Here is an 838-nt window from a genome sequence, read left to right on the forward strand (position 1 = left end):
AGGAAAACTTGAAATCGCATCATATGACCCCTTTAAAAAAATACAAGCTTCTGCTGAGAATCAAAGTGTTAGATTCATGAGAAGAGTGTACAAACCCATCGCAGACAGGACAAAGAGTCAGTATTGGCTTGGTTTGACATGATATCTATTAAAGCCTTGGCTGTGTCTGAGAACTTCTTCTTAAGCACTGCCACAGGCATCCTTGAAAAGATGAGCAGAACATGTACTGATTTAGATTAACAGCTAAGGCAATCCGAATTCCTTCCTATGCTGTTGTTTATTTGACTCATGACACGCCACCCACCTTTTCATGACCAGGTTTAGGAGGTAGGCAACAGCTGCCAGAGATTCACTGCTGTCTACAGCTTCGAGTGTTGTCATCTGCCAATTGAAAATTGCAAAATGAAAAGACATTCATAGATTGATCCACAGAAAGCGCACTTTTAAGCATTTCGACACAACCAAGTCGGTATGAAACAAATTGATTTCATGGTGACTTTAATTTACCAAGGCTGCAAAGTACTCCGTCTCTGTCTCCTTTCCTCCCTGAGACCGAATCACTTCGGTTACAGCCGCCAATACAGCACAGATCTGTAGAAAATTAAGATATTCATTATACATGATGTGGTTTCAACTTAAAGGAATATTATAAAAAATATAATTAAGTAAATTCCTCTCCCTTAGGCAATCCAAAATGTAGACAAGTTTTTCTTCATCAGAACAGATTTAGAGAAATGTAGTATTAATTCACTTGCTCACCAATGGATTATCTGCAGTGAATGGGTGTTGTCAGAATGAGTCCAAACAGCTGACAAAAACATCACAATAACCCACATGA

At 38.8% G+C, this 838-nt stretch overlaps 1 long non-coding RNA gene across 1 annotated transcript; it reads right to left on the bottom strand.

The window, feature by feature from the left end:
- Positions 1 to 41: 41 nt before the first annotated feature.
- On the bottom strand, positions 42 to 594 carry LOC107576932 (uncharacterized). The gene is made up of 3 exons (XR_001608141.1): positions 508 to 594; positions 305 to 381; positions 42 to 201 (listed from the first exon to the last, which is right to left on the bottom strand). It is a non-coding gene; the product is annotated as an uncharacterized lncRNA (long non-coding RNA).
- Positions 595 to 838: the final 244 nt, after the last annotated feature.

This window comes from Sinocyclocheilus grahami, unplaced genomic scaffold (assembly GCF_001515645.1).
Source record: "Sinocyclocheilus grahami isolate Dianchi unplaced genomic scaffold, SAMN03320097.WGS_v1.1 scaffold4668.1, whole genome shotgun sequence".
In the NCBI taxonomy this organism is placed as follows: Eukaryota; Metazoa; Chordata; class Actinopteri; order Cypriniformes; family Cyprinidae; genus Sinocyclocheilus; species Sinocyclocheilus grahami.